At 46.9% G+C, this 16109-nt stretch overlaps 1 protein-coding gene across 2 annotated transcripts in view; it reads left to right on the forward strand.

The window, feature by feature from the left end:
* Positions 1-11366: 11366 nt before the first annotated feature.
* Positions 11367-16109, forward strand: part of LOC142254241 (inner centromere protein A-like) — a 129272-nt gene continuing 124529 nt past the window's right edge. Inside the window, exon 1 of one of the 2 annotated variants that reach the window (XM_075325243.1) lies at positions 11367-11516. The gene's annotated coding sequence lies outside the window, so the exon portion shown is untranslated. The remainder of the gene's footprint in view (positions 11517-16109) is intronic. The other variant, XM_075325242.1, reaches the window with a different exon arrangement.

The raw sequence follows: 16109 nt of genomic DNA on the forward strand, positions 1-16109 counted from the left end.
AATTCAGATTTGCTGTTCACACATTGCAGGGTTTTGTTGTCTGCAGTTTATTATTTATTATTACGCCAGGGACAGGTGATCAGAAAGTTCCTGTTCTCCGTGTGTTATCACGGAGAACACACGTGGGCCATAAACACGGCACATGGAGGGAAATACGCACCTTTGACACGTCCGTGAAAAACTTGCGTGATTTTAACAGACGTGTGGAAGAGGCCTAAGGTGTTTTACTGAATTAGGCAGATAACCTACGCCCTTTATATTTTTATTACAGAACAGCCACAAAGACTGAATAATGAGGGAGTTTATCATAACAGATGATGTGATGTACAAAAGACTCAATGTGTCCACAACAGACTCCCACATTCAAGAACTGAAGCGACAAAGTAACAATTTTTTGGAACGCAAGTGTGCCCTTTACTGACAGCATTCTTCTCGCCCGACTCACATTTGGGCCCTTTACAGTCCCCTCCCCCACCGCTGCGCTCAGCAAAATCAGCTACATGAAAAGTCGCCAATGTCCTCACATCAGCTAAATCTAAAGGGCATCGCCATGGAACCCTTATGCCCAATGTCAGTCTTGTAGTCTGAATTTTATGAATCCTATTTTTACAGACGTGAAAATCACTGATGGTAAAAACTGACACTGACCAAACACTGATGAAAATTGGATCCAAAGCAATGATGAAACGCGGACCGTATTTTTGGGGTAATGGAAAAATCAAAGACATCGCGCTGTCCCCCACTGTCATTGGCAGCCTCATGACGCGATCACGGGCGCTGATGGGTTGTCATGACAGCATGGGGTCAGCTGATGATCCGTCACTGTCATGACTCGCTGCCTGTGAATGGAGGCAGAGAGGCGGCACTCACAGGAAATCAGCATTTCTACTGTAAAAATCAAAGTTTTTAAAAATATAAAAAAAAATATGAAAAAAAAAGGTAAAATCACCCCCCTTTAGCCCCATTGAAAATAAAACAATAAAAACTACACATACTTGGTATTGCCACATTCAGAAATGCCCATTCTATAAAAAGTCAAAATAAATTACCCTGATCGGTGCACGGCGTGGCGAGAATAAAAATCAAAAAGCCAGAATTACAGAATTATTTTTTTGGGTTCCCTGCAAAATTGCCGTAAAATGCAATAGCAGGAGATCAAGACATCACATCTACCCAGAAATAGGATAATTAAAAAAGTCAGCTCGAGATGCTAAATATAAGTCATCACTGAGCCCCAGATCCCAAAAAATAAGCACGCTACGGGTCTCAGAAAATGGCGACAAAACTATTTTTTTTTTTAACATCTATTTTTTTTCACTACTTAGATAAAAGTAAAGCTGTACATGTTTGGTGTCTACGAACTCGTACGCACCTGGGCAATCATAATCCCAGGTCATTTTTACCATATAGTGAACATGGTGAATAAAAAACACAAAATAATAGTGCAATTACACTTTTTTCACAATATCACTGCACTTGGATTTTTTTTTCTGTTTTCCAGTACAATATATGGCAGAATGAATGGTGTCAACTTGTACCGCAAAAAACAAGCCCTCATATGGCTATATTGATGTAAAAACAAAAAAACAACAAAAAAGTTTTGGATCTTGGAAGAAGGGGTGGAAAAAACAAAAAAACGGAAAAATTGCCGGGGGGTGAAAGGGTTAAACCACAAAAAAAAACAAAAACAACAGACTTTGGTTATGTGCGCACGCTGCGTTTTTTGGGTGCAGTTTCGGTCTCAAAACTGCATGAATTTCCTTCCCCAGCAAAGTCTATGAGATTTCATTTTTGCTGTCTGCACGTTGCAGCTTTTTTTGGCTGCGTCTTTGTGGTGACCACAAATATACAGGATGTGAATTCTTTGGCGTTTTCGGCTGCATTTTTCAGCCATTGAATTCAATGAATTGTGGAACACTGCAATGAAAAATGCAAGTTTTTATTTTACATGCGTTTTGGTGCGTTTTTATGACTTGACCCGTCGGTGGGGATTGATCACTGGTATTATCCAGATACTGCTCCCCATATAAAGTCTATGGGGACCAGAATCGGGTGCAAAGGGGTAGGAGCAAGCGCTTCATACTCACTGATCACCAGTCGGCTGTCACACTACTGCCACAGCAGCTCTTTCATCTTCTAGAGCCGCCGCTCATTAGGCTCATAACATATTCACTCATTCCCTGGTGACCGGTGGCTGTGATTGGTTGCAAGCAGACCCGCCCCCATACTGAGTGACAGCTGGCTCACTGCAACCAATCACAGCCGCCGGTGGGAGAGTCTATATTGTGCAGTAAAATAAATAATTTAAAAAAACGACGTGAGGTTCTTCCAATTTTGATACCAGCCAAGGTAAAGCCACACGGCTGAGAGCTGGTATTCTCAGGCTGGAGAGACCCACGTTATGGGGAGCCCCCCAGCCTAAAAATATCAGCCAGCAGCCGCCCGAAAATGCCGCATCCATTAGATGCGACAGTCCCCTGGAGCTCTTCCGATTACCCTGGTGCGGTGGCAATCGGGGTAATAAGGAGTTAATGGCAGCAGCCCATAGCTGCCACTAAGTCCCAGCTTAGTTATGGCAGGCTTCTATGAGACACCCCCTCATCACTAAGCTGTAAGTGAAAGTAAATAAACCCAATCACCAGAAAAATCCTTTATTTGAGCTAAAACACAAAAAAGGCCCCTTCTTTCACCACTTTATTAACCCCTAAAATAACCCTCGAGGTCCGAAGTAATCCACACGAGGTCCCACGACGCATCCAGCTCTGCTACACCTGACACTCACAGAGAGCGGCTATAGAGCATGCCCGCTCTCTGTGAGGGTCAGGCCGCAAGTGAAGTGAGCCGCGCGGGATCAGCGGTGACTCCAGCTTTCATTGCACATCACCTGAGTGGAGTCCTCCACCTGTTACTGCATATCAGTTCGCAGCTGAAGTGAGCACGAGATCAGCGGTGACTTAATTCACCACACAGCACCTGAGTGACGTCAGCGCTAATTCCGCAGCGCACGTCGATAGAGGCCTGACAGGTGGAGGACTCCTATGTTTGTTTTAGACCAAAAATGCTGCTCACCACAAGATAAAAACGCTGCATCTTTGCGTTATTGCCGCATTTAGGCTATGTGCGCACTTTGCGTTTTTTTCTTGCGTTTCCGCAGCGTTTTGAGCTGCAGCGTTTTAATGCAAAAATGCATGCGTTTTGATTTCCCAGCAAAGTCTATGGGAAATAGGGCTTTCTTGTGCGCACGATGCTTAAAAAAACGCTGCGTTTTTGGTGTAAAAAATGTGGCAAAATCTCTGCGTTTGAAGAAGCAACATGTCAATTTGTTTTTGCCATTTTTGCAGCATTTTGCTAACATTAGAGTCAATGTGAATTATCAAAACGCATCCTAAACCAAAATCCTAGCGTTTTACATGCTTTTTTTGATGCAAAACGCATGCTTGATAAAATCAAAGCATGCGTTTTTGGCATTATAGTGAGATCATGTTTATTTATACATAAATATTAAATCACAATAATCTTTTTATTAAAATTAGCTATTTTGTGCATTTTTTTTTCCATTTTTTTCCTAGTTTGAATGTTTAGGCCCTGTGCGCACTGGAAAATGGAATTTTCTCAAGAAAATTCCGCAGGTATTCAAAGATTACCGCACCCGCTGTAAAAAAACGGGGCAAACCGCACCCGAAAACCGCATGCGGTTTGCCGCGGTTTTACCGCGGTATTGTTCGCGGTTTTGCCGCGTGCGGGTTGGTATGTGCTTTATTGCATTCAATGCAATAAAGCACATTGAGAAAAAAAAAAGTAATTTCATTCTGAGATAGAGAAATAGACAGAAGAATAGATAGAAGAATACATAGATAGACAGACAGAGGGATAGATAGAAGGATGATAGATAGATAGATATATAGATAGATAGAGGGATAGATAGATAGATAGATAGAGGGATAGAGGGATAGATAGAGTCCCTGTGAGCACACTCTGCATTTCTCACGGTCGGTAGTGAGTTCACATTACCGGGCGTGGGAAGTGCCCTGTGGTTACCTCTGCTGTCTCGTTGCGAGGCTGCATTCAGCAGTGTCTGTGTCAGTCGCGGCTGGATGGAAGCATCGCAGGAGCTGTGGATTACGTCGGAGCTTTGTTTCGGGAGGGGTTAATAAAAGGTGAACGAGGCTTATTTGTGTTTTATTTAAAATAAAGGATTTTTCGGTGTGTTTTATTCACTTTACTTACGAGTTGATCATGTCAGCTGTCACATAGACGCTACCATGATCAAGCCTGGAGTTAATGGCGGTGATCCGCCACCATTAACCCCTTGTATTACCTTGACTGCCACTGCTACACGGCAGCAAGAAGACCCGGGGACACTCCGGTACTGCCGCATAATGCATGCGACAGTCCCGGGGCAGCTACGGCTGATATTCTCGGCTGCGGGAGGAGGGGAGGGCTGCGGGAGGAGGGGAGGGAGGCGGGGGACATTAACCCTGCCCCTCTCCCTCCCCAGCCTGAGAATACCGGGCCACCGCTGTGTGTTTACCCCGGCTGGACGGTAAATATGCAGCGGAGCCCACGTGTTTTGTTTTCTATATCTCCGTTTTCTTTCTATGTGTGTTCTATGTGTCTGTGTCCTGTGTCTATGTGTTCTGTGTCTGTGATGTCTGTGTGTTTACTCTCTGCTCCGCTTCCTCTTCCTGTAATGACATCACTTCCCTGCAAAACCGCAGACAAGCAATGTACATTACCGGAGGTAAACCGCGAAATACCGCAGGGAATAACGCAGTGAACCGCACAGAATTTGCTGCCTGCGTTATTCCCACAGCGATGTGCGGAAAAGAATTGACATGCAATTGGTTTTGCTGCGGCTATCCCACAGCAAAACATGCAGCTGTCAAAATCCGCCTAGTGCGCACAGGATTTTTTTTTTCCCATAAGTTTTGCTGGTGATTCACTTCAGAGATGTTATGAACATTTTCTGCAGCGAAACATGCAGCAAATCCGCAGAAAATCCGCGGCAAAATCCGGTAAGTGCGCACAGGGTCTTAAACTTTATTTAGTAGTGTATTTGTATTGAAAACGCATCTGACTTTAACCCCTTCACCCCCGGCCACTAAAACACCCTAATGACCGGGCCATTTTTTGCAATTCTGACCAGTGTCACTTTGACAGGTTATAACTCTGGAACACTTCAACGGATCCTGGCGATTCTGAGATTGTTTTTTCGTGACATATTGTACTTCATGTCAGTTGTAAATTTAGGCCGATATTTTTTGCGTTTATTTGTGAAAATTTAGGAAATTTGGCGAAAATTTCGCAATTTTCAAACTTTGAAAATTTATGCCCATAAATCTGAGAGATATGTCACACAAAATAGTTACTAAATAACATTTCCCACTTGTGTACTTTACATCAGCGCAATTTTCGAAACAAATTTTTTTTCCTTTAGGAAGTTAGAAGGGGTCAAAGGTCATCAGCAAATTCTCATTTTTCCAACAAAATTTACAAAATATTTTTTTTTAGGGACCACATTACATTTGAGGTGACTTTGAGAGGCCTAGGTGACAGAAAATACCCAAAAGTGACCCCATTCTAAAAACTACACCCCTCACACTGCTCAAAACCACATCCAATAAGTTTATTAACCCTTTAGGTGCTTCACAGGAACCAAAGCAATGTGGAAGGAAAAAATGAAAATTTTACTTTTTAACACAAAAATGTTACTTTAGCCATAAAATTTTCATTTTCACAAGGGAGAAAAGAGAAAGTACACAATACAATTTATTCTGCATGTTCTCCTGAGTACGCTGATACCCCATATGTGGTAAAAATCAATTGTTTGGGCGCACGGCAGAGCTCGGAAGGGAAGGAGCGCCATTTGAATTTTTGAACGCAAAATTAGCTGCACCTGTTAGCGGACGCCATGTCGGGTTTGAAGACCCCCTGAGGTGCCTAAACAATGGAGCTCCCCCACAAGTGACCCCATTTTGGAAACTAGAGCCCTCAAATAATTGTTCTAGATGTTTGGTGAGCACTTTGAACACCTGGGGGCTTCACAGAAGTTTATAGCGTTGAGCCGTGAAAAGAAAAAAATTTTTTTTTTACAACAAAACGGTTGCTTCAACTAGGTAGCTTTTTTTTTCACAAGGGTAACAGGAAAAAATGCACCATAAAATGTATTGTGCATTTTCTCCTGAATACGCAGATACCTCATATGTGGTGGAAATCAAATGTTTGGACACACAGCAGTGCTCGGAAGGCAAGGAGCGCCATTTGAATTTTTGAGTGCAAAATTAGCTGCACCTGTTAGCGGACGCCATGTCGAGTTTGAAGACCCCCTGAGGTGCCTAAACAATGGAGCTCCCCCACAAGTGACCCCATTTTGGAAACTAGAGCCCTCAAATAATTGTTCTAGATGTTTGGTGAGCACTTTGAACACCTGGGGGCTTCACAGAAGTTTATAGCGTTGAGCCGTGAAAAGAAAAAACATTTTTTTTACCACAAAACAGTTGCTTCAACTAGGTAGCTTTTTTTTCACAAGGCTATCAGGAAAAAATGCACCATAAAATGTATTGTGCATTTTCTCCTGAGTACGCAGATACCTCATATGTGGTGGAAAGTAATTGTTTGGGCGCATGGCGGGGTTCAGAAGAGAAGGAGCGCCATTTGACAGCAAAATTGGTTGGAATCATTAGCGGACGCCATGTCACGTTTGGAGACCCCCTATGGTGCCTAAACAGTGGAGCTCCCCCACAAGTGACACCATTTTGGAAACTAGAGCCCTCAAATAATTTTTCTAGATGTTTGGTGAGCACTTTGAACACCTGGGGGCTTCACAGAAGTTTATAGCGTTGAGCCGTGAAAAGAAATTTTTTTTTTTTTTACCACAAAACGGTTGCTTCAACTAGGTAGCTTTTTTTTTCACAAGGGTAACAGGAAAAAATGCACCATAAAACGTATTGTGCAATTTCTCCTGAGTACGCAGATACCTCATATGTGGTGGAAAGTAATTGTTTGAGCGCATGGCGGGGCTCAGAAGAGAAGGAGCGCCATTTGACTTTTCAAACGCACAGACGCAGTGCACTGATCGGCCGCTGCAGGACGCACGGTCGGATGCGATACAAAAAGCGTCGTGAATACGGAAAAAAGTCACGCCAAAAATTGACCATGGATGCCGATCCGTTATGTGCATCCCTGATCAGCGCTTGGCGGGACGCACGGACGGATGCGATACAAAAAGCGTCGGGAATACTGAAAAAAGTCACGCCAAAAATTGACCATGGATGCCGATCCGTTATGTGCATCCCTGATCAGCGCTTGGCGGGACGCACGGACGGATGCAATACAAAAAGCGTCGGGGATACGGAAAAAAGTCACGCCAAAAATTGACCATGGATGCCGATCCGTTATGTGCATCCCTGATCAGCGCTTGGCGGGACGCACGGACGGATGCGATACAAAAAGCGTCGGGGATACGGAAAAAAGTCACGCCAAAAATTGACCATGGATGCCGATCCGTTATCTGCATCCCTGATCAGCGCTTGGCGGGACGCACGGACGGATGCGATACAAAAAGCGTCGGGGATACGGAAAAAAAAGTCACGCCAAAAATTGAGCAGGGATGCCGATCCGTTATCTGCATCCCTGATCAGCGCTTGGCGGGACGCACGGATGGATGCGATACAAAAAGCGTCGGGGATACGGAAAAAAAAGTCACGCCAAAAATTGAGCAGGGATGCCGATCCGTTATCTGCATCCCTGATCAGCGCTTGGCGGGACGCACGGATGGATGCGATACAAAAAGCGTCGGGGATACGGAAAAAAAAGTCACGCCAAAAATTGAGCAGGGATGCCGATCCGTTATCTGCATCCCTGATCAGCGCTTGGCGGGACGCACGGATGGATGCGATACAAAAAGCGTCGGGGATACGGAAAAAAAAGTCACGCCAAAAATTGAGCAGGGATGCCGATCCGTTATCTGCATCCCTGATCAGCGCTTGGCGGGACGGATGAGGTGTAAAAATGGACAGGGGATACGAAAAAAAAAAAAAAAGTTATGTTCACAGTACCCAGAGGACTAGCAGGAGGATCACTGACCAGAAGAGCTGCAGAGGAACAGATGGCAGAGAGATGGACAGCTTTACAGGAGCAGCAGGCAGATCAGCAGAATGCCCAGGAAGGACCCAGCGATGGAGGCAGATGTGATCAGGCCGGTGAAGACAGATAAGAGGACGTAGGGGGAGAGCAGAGGGGGAGAGGGGGGGTTGAGAGCAGAGGGGGGGTTGAGAGCAGAGGGGGTTGAGAGCAGAGGGGGAGGGGGGAGAGCAGAGGGGGAGACCGGAGAGGGAGCTGCAGAAGCAGAATAAAGATAATGGGGGAGGCAGTCAGATCGCGGGGGGAGCAGATCGGGATGTCGGGGGGGGGGGTTTGGGGGGAGCAGATCGCGGGGGGGGCACGGCAGGGGCTATCACGGCAGCGCGCAGGGGCACCACGGGAGCGCGCACGGGCTGCAAAGTGAGCACAGTACTCACGTGCAGCAGCAGCAGCGGTGACCTCAGCGACGGCGGCGGCGGCAGCAGCAGCGGTGGCGTGGTACCACAAGTACCAGCCACTGCACGCTGCAGCCATGTTGGGGGAGGGCTCGCAGGCCAGCACAGGCCTGGGGAGGGCGGCCACCGGCAGATCAGACCGCCCCACTGCACACTGATTGGAGCGATTGCGCGTCATAGCACGATCGCTCCAATCAGTGCTGCAGGGGCTGGGAGCGGCATGTTTGAGGTCCACCTATGATATGCTGCAGCAGCTGCGGCATCTCATAGCTGGATCTCACAGGATCGCACTAATTCGGCCATTATTTTTGCCGAAATTAGTGCGATCGATGTGGTTGGCGGTTCAGATTTGAACAGCCAATCACATCGATCGTCGATAGGGGGTGGCGATGCCGCCCCCCCTGGGGTCAAGCAAAGGTCCCCTGCTGTAAGAAACAGCAGGGTACATCATTTGAAAGCCGTTGCTATGGCCACGGCAATCAAATGAAGTTTAGGCCGTAAAATTACGTCCCTGGTCGTTAAGTCACGTTAAAATAGGACGTAATTTTACGGCCCGCGGTCGTGAAGGGGTTAAGTAATGAAAAAGCATGTAAAACGCATGCATATTTCCTGGGACATACTAAAAAGAATGATGAAAAGGAATAAATAAAAAGAATAAAGATAATAACTTATTAGGTGTATATTATGTAGATGTATAAAACGTTTCTTGAGCAAGTTAGACATGGAATGAACATTATATATGAGCATTATAGGTGTGGAATGATCAGGAAATATCTGAAGATAATAGGAAAATGAATGCATATGGCATATAACCAGGTGTATAATATGTTACCTGAGCATTATAGGTGTGCAATGATTATGAAATATCTGTAGATAATAGGAGAATGAATGCATATGGCATATAAGCAGGTGTATATTATGTTACCTGAGCATTATAGATGTGGAATGATCATGAAATATCTGAAGATAATAGGAAAATAAACGTATATAGCATATAACCAGGTGTATAATATGTTACCTGAGCATTATAGGTGTGGAATGATCATGAAATATCTGTAGATAATAGGAAAATGAATGCATATGCCATATAACCAGGTGTATAATATGTTACCTGAGCATTATAGGTGTGCAATGATTATGAAATATCTGTAGATAATAGGAGAATGAATGCATATGGCATATAAGCAGGTGTATATTATGTTACCTGAGCATTATAGGTGTGGAATGATCATGAAATATCTGAAGATAATAGGAGAATGAAAGCATATAGCATATAACCAGGTGTATATTATGTTACCTGAGCATTATAGGTGTGGAATGATCATGAAATATCTGAAGATAATAGGAAAATAAACGTATATAGCATATAACCAGGTGTATAATGTTACCTGAGCATTATAGGTGTGGAATGATTATGAAATATCTATAGATAATAGGAGAATGAACACATATGGCATATAACCAGGTGTATATTATGTTACCTGAGCATTATACGTGTGGAATGATCATGAAATATCTGTAGATAATAGGAAAATGAACGCATATGCCATATAACCAGGTGTATATTACCTGAGCATTATAGATGTGGAATGATCATGAAATATCTGTAGATATAGATAATGTAGATAATGCTCAGGTAATGTAATATACACCTGGTATATGGCATATGCCTTCATTTTCCTATTATCTAAATGTTTCCTGATCATTGCTCACCTATAATGCTCATATATAATGTTCATTCCATGTCTAACTTGCCAAAGAAACCTTTTATACATCTACATAATATACACCTAATAAGTTATTATCCTCATTCTTTTTATTTATTCCTTTTCATCATTCTTTTTAGTATGTCCCGTATTTCCTGCATTTATGTGGTCAAAACCAAATTTGACAATGACAAATTCTGCCAGAGGATGGGTTCATTTCTGCAAGATACTGGACACAACGTGCGCACATAGCCTTTCAGTGCGTTTTTGCCCCTGGATTTTTTTTTTTACATTGTCAATGACAAAACACAGGGAAAATCGCAGAAAAAGGCTAGGTTCGCACACTGGCCGCTAAAAACGCACAAAAACGCACCTGCGTGGAAAAAACGCATAAAAAACGCATGCGTTTTTGCCGCGATTTGGTGCGTTTTTGGCTGCGTTTTTGATCTCTGCGTTTTGCTACGTTTTTCCAATGCATTGCATGGGCGGAAAACGCAGAAAAACGCAGGAAAGAACTGACATGTCCATTTTTTTTTTAACTCAAAAACGCAGGTAAAAAAAACAGATGTGTGCGGACAGGAAAAATGAAAACTCATAGACTTTGCTGGGGAAGCAAAGTCCTGCAGTTTTGAGGCCAAAAACGCACCCGAAAAACGCGCAAAACCGCAGCGAAAAACGCACTGTGCGCACATAGCCAGACAGACCTGCTGCTTCCTTTTTCTGCAACCAAAACTGTAGAAAAAAAAGCATTTCTCATAGACTTTGCTGGGGTCGGTCATACATGCAGTTTAGAACCACAAACTGCACCAAAAACGCAGCAAGAAAAGCAGCGTGCGCACAGGGCACATTTCCCGCATTGTGCCTCGGCTGCTGCTCGGTGCTGCAGTGCGGTCAGTCACACGCTCGGCTCCTCCGCTGACTACCTGCCCTGCAGGGGGCGCTGGCCCGTTGTGCGCACCCTCGGGGCAGGCGCTGACTATTAACGGAACCAGACACCTGCGCAGTGCGCACAGCACGAGCAGAATGTTGAGTGACAGCTCTTAATCACGTGACCGGTGCGCAGCCTCCTTCCGACGTTCTATCTCCACACTGCGCGACTCTATGGCTCCCTAGCTCCTCCCACTGACGTCACAGCATCTTGGCTGCAGCCGTTTGGATTTGAAACGGTTTGAGCGGGAGAAGAAGCAGCGTCGGGAGACAGGGACTCGGGAGATAAACAAGCGGGACACCGGGAGAGGTGAGGAGACGCAGCTGTGGTGCCTGCACACAGGGGGTAAATATAGACTTTCATTCCGCAGTGTGGGCAGAGCCGGTGCTCGGGCGGGTGGGACGTGTGGCGCAGCCGGGGTACCGCTCCGTGTCCCGGGCCTCGGTGTGCGGCAGATACCGGACACCCCGTGAGCAGCGGCAGGGCCCCCGGGTTCGTACAGCTGAGGCCGGGACTGTGCACACTACGTAGTCCCTCTATGTAACACGGCCCCTTTAAACCTGCTGACGCCATCTTTTTGGATAACTTTGTTTTCACAACATGGATGTGACAATAGGAAATGTGTCTGAATGGGGAGAAAGGTGACTGAGCCTTACTTTTTTTTTTTTTTTCTCTCTTGGGGCTTTTCCACCCCCCCCCCCTTTCACCCTTGGGCACTGCAACCTGCAACTGTTTGCGCATTGTATTGCAGTATGTGATATTGACGCTCACCTATGAAGCCTATTTAATTGCCCTGGTTGTCATGGCGCCCGGCAATCAGCTCTGGCCTAAGTGGGTGAAGGCAACCAATCCATTTATAAAGGGAATCTCAGCAGATTGTAGCTCCCCTATCTGAGAGCAGCATGATGTTAGGGCAGAGACCCTGACTCCAGAAAAGTCACTTTCTGGAATGAAAGTGGTTTTATCTGCTACATATTGACCAGTTCTTTTAAAGAAGAAATTTTGCCCAAAACCGAAAAGATTCCCCCTCTGCAGCTCCTGTGCTGCATTCTAGCAAGGTTCCTGTTATTGTGCCCCATGTGAGACCAAAATAAAGACTTTATAAAGTCTTACCTTTTTGTATGGCAATCCTTTTTTTATAGTCACGGAGGCGGGCTTTCTGGCATCCGTTATTCTCCCTCCTTGTCCTTTATGCCGTTCCCCATCGCTCCTTTCCATACCTGATGACACCGCCAAGCGGTCCCCGCGCATGCTCAGTGCCAGTCTCACGGGACTGAGCACAGTGTGACCGCTGGTGATGTGTTGTGCAGGCAAGAGATTATGGGCGGCGCTGAGATCGTCATCAGCAAGTACCCGCCCATAATCTCGTGCCTGCGCAAAACGTCACCAGCGGTCACACTGCTCAGTCCCGTGAGACTGGCACTGAGCATGCGTGGGGACCTCTGGAGCACTGGGCGGCAATCGGGTATGGAAAGCGGATTGTTTTTTTACTGTGAGCATGCGTACAGTAAAAAAACCATGATCGACTGTAAATTCAGTTCCAGCGGCCTGAACGGTCAGCTGATTGGCCGGCTTTTGTGAACGGTCAGCTGATTGGCCGGCTTTTGTGAACGGTCAGCTGATACCCTTTCAAACAGTGACTCAACTGATGTGACTTTTTACTATCTGCAACACATCCGATACACAATTGATTGTGATGGATGCAAAAAGATGGAAGTTTGAATGTAGCCTAAGTGACACATCACTGGAATCAGGGTCTCAGTCTCTACATTATGCTGCTTTCAAAAGAGGGAACCAAAACCTGGTGACAGTCCCTTTAATGCTGAGCTGTCTATAACTTTGGCAGCTTTCTGCCTATGCATAGTGTACAATCATTGCTCCATAATATGGAGCAACTTATCTGTCCAAAGAGATGTTATAGCATTCACATATCAGTGTTTCTCTTTAGTACTAGGAGTATTGACACGATGGTGTTCCTTGTGCTAGTTGGTTGTTATGATATTCACCAGTGACTGTATTGTTTACATACCAGTAGGCAATATCTGACACACATTTGTGTATTTTTTTTTTTTTTGTTTATAATGATTTGCCTATTTAAATGTCTATATGCTTCACGGTACCAACTATAACCCAGCAGTGTAATGTTTATCCTTACGGATAAAGACCGCCTTTTTTTACCTCACTCCTTTGATTTAATAAAGCATATATTGTATTTGGACATTTGCCTTTTATTTTGGTTTTCCAGTCCTTAATATAGAGGACTACATGGCAGTAGGTTTTAGTCCTGTAATGATTAATCTCTTGCTGATACAATGATTTTTATCAAAACTACTTTTATCACACTAAGCGATGCAACCAGCGATCTGACCTGGCAGATATTGTTTGTGCGTCGCTGGTGAGCTGTCAATCAGGCAGATCTGCACAGCGAAAAGAGATCAGCGACCTGTGTAACGATGCTGTGCTTCGTAACCATGGTACACATCGGGTTACTAAGCAAAGTGCTTTGCTTGGATATGTACCTCCCCGGGCTCTGCTGCAACCGAGCCACTCGGATCCGGGCTCGCTGGTAGGTGGCTCGAGCGTCTCCGGACCCGGGGGCCCCGTGGTCCACTTCGATCTGAAACGGGGGCTGGTGCTTTTTTAGGGGGAACGTTGGTGTACGGCCGGATGTGGTGAAGGTAGGCACCACCGCTGCAGTTACAGGGCACCTGGGGGAGATGGTATGCAGCAAGTTAACCCTTCCGTGGGCAGGGATGGTGGCCCTGGGACCCGTTGGGGGAGCTTTGGCTGTGCAGGGAGATGGGCAGCCGGAGGGCACTGGTGTACTCACTATTGGAATGAAACACTCAAGTCTCTGGTAAACCAAGATGATGGTGGTCGGTGCCCGCAGCCGGCCGCAGTCTGGTCCCTCACCCGGTTGGTGGTCTCTGCCTTTTTCCTGCACCGTGTTGTGTATCTGTGGACTGCCTGCGCTTCAGTGACGAGAGTCCGCTCCCCGGCTGTATGTATGTTGGGAGAGCCAGTTTGCCCGCAGACGCTGGCCCGTGGGATCTCTCTGCCTGTGCGGTGGCTTTCTATCCCCCTCATTGAGCTGTTGTCTTCAGTCGGGACTTTGGGTGGGAAAGGACCTATAGTCCAGACCGCAATCAGTTAATTAACTCGGTCCAGTGGTTTCAGGGTCCGAGTATCCCTCCTGTGTGCTACGGTTTACGAGTCGGTTCCCCTGGTCGGTGCCGGCGGGTCACTACCCTGTCCCGGTCCGCCACGGTTCCACTGAGCCGTCTTCCTGGCTCCTGCAGGCTGAGACCACCGCTTGCCTTCTAGCCAAAGGTGCCCGGGCTCCAACCCCGGCACCTGTCAGACTGCTGCAGACCTGGGCACAGGCCTGCTTCCACTCTCCTTCACTCCTGTCAAATCATCTGAAAACTCAACTGACTGTGTTCCCTGCCTCATGCTTTCTGAACGAACTCCTAGGTGGGCGTGGCCAACCACCTTGCTCCGCCCCCTGCTGTGTCCATTCAACACAGAGAGGTGACTAGGGTTTAATGGTTGGCTGAGGAGACCTTTTTAGGGGACTGGTGTTGTGCGGGGCGCTATCTGTGACTACCTAGCTACCGTGTTTTTCCAAAAATAAGCCCTAGCAGGGATTTTCAGCATTTTCGGAGAAAGGCTTAAATATAAGCCCTCCCCCGAAAATAAGCTCTAGTCCCGGATCAATAATGAAGTGTCCATGCAGCTAAAAAAAGTTAGATACTGCAGGACACTTCATTATACACAGTGGCACCCGGCAATTACACTCACCAGACGCCGAGCAGCAGGACCTGCAGTGATCACACACCCGCACACACACCCGCACACACATACACACACACACACACACACCCACACCCACCAGATCTCTCACACACCCCTCACACACACACACCCCTCACACACACACACCCCTCACACACACACACCCCTCACACACACACACCCCTCACACACACACACCCCTCACACACACACACCCCTCACACACACACACCCCTCACACACACACACCCCTCACACACACACACCCCTCACACACACACACCCCTCACACACACACACACCCCTCACACACACACACACCCCTCACACACACACACACACCCCTCACACACACACACACCCCTCACACACACACACACACCCCTCACACACACACACACCCCTCACACACACACACACCCCTCACACACACACACACCCTCACACACACACACCCCTCACACACACACACACCCCTCACACACACACACACCCCTCACACACACACACACACCCCTCACACACACACACACCCCTCACACACACACACCCCTCACACACACACACCCCTCACACACACACACCCCTCACACACACACACACACCCCTCACACACACACACCCCTCACACACACACACACACCCCTCACACACACACACACCCCTCACACACACACACACACACACCCCTCACACACACACACACACACCCCTCACACACACACACACACCCCTCACACACACACACACCCCTCACACACACACACACACACCCCTCACACACACACACCCCTCACACACACACCCCTCACACACACACACACCCCTCACACACACACACACACACCCCTCACACACACACACCCCTCACACCCCTCACACACACACACACACCCCTCACACACACACACACACACCCCTCACACACACACACACACACCCCTCACACACACACACACACACACACCCCTCACACACACACACACACACCCCTCACACACACACACACCCCTCACACACACCCCTCACACACACACACACACACCCCTCACACACACACACCCCTCACACACACACACCCCTCACACACACACACCCCTCACACACACACACCCCTCACACACACACACCCCCTCACACACA

This window comes from Anomaloglossus baeobatrachus, chromosome 10 (genome assembly GCF_048569485.1).
Source record: "Anomaloglossus baeobatrachus isolate aAnoBae1 chromosome 10, aAnoBae1.hap1, whole genome shotgun sequence".
In the NCBI taxonomy this organism is placed as follows: Eukaryota; Metazoa; Chordata; class Amphibia; order Anura; family Aromobatidae; genus Anomaloglossus; species Anomaloglossus baeobatrachus.